Genomic DNA, 527 nt, shown 5'->3' on the forward strand with positions numbered 1-527 from the left:
AAACGGAATCTTTATTTCAAGAGTCCTTAGATAGTCTGCAAAGCGGGCAAATTGCTTATCCTGTTCCGCTTGGCGGATTTTCTGAGGATAAGGCATCTTGGCTTTATATTCTTCAACCTTAGATGCTGCAGGTTTATTCCTTACAGAAGTGGTTGAAGAAGCCTTTTTAGAGGGATTACTGTCAGCACTCTCAAGTGTCTGATCCTCCCTTGGCGTCTGAACGCCAGAATTGGGTGAAGATTGGGCGTTTAACGCCAACTTCTCTCCCTTCTCTGGCGTTTGAACGCCAGAACTGGGCAGGGAATGGGCGTTTAACGCCAGCTTTCCCCCCTTTTCTGGCGTTTGAACGCCAAAAGTGTTCCTCTCTGGGCTCTTACTGTCCTCAGAGGGATTTTGAACAGTGGTTTGGTTATCCTCTGTCAATTGTTCCTTATTTGGCTTCTTGCTACCTTGAGCAGTGTTATTCAATGTATTCCCACTCCTTAGTTGAACTGCTTGACATTCTTCTGTTATCTGTTTAGATATCT

The sequence above is a fragment of the Arachis duranensis genome, chromosome 9 (genome assembly GCF_000817695.3).
Source record: "Arachis duranensis cultivar V14167 chromosome 9, aradu.V14167.gnm2.J7QH, whole genome shotgun sequence".
Lineage (NCBI taxonomy): Eukaryota > Viridiplantae > Streptophyta > Magnoliopsida > Fabales > Fabaceae > Arachis > Arachis duranensis.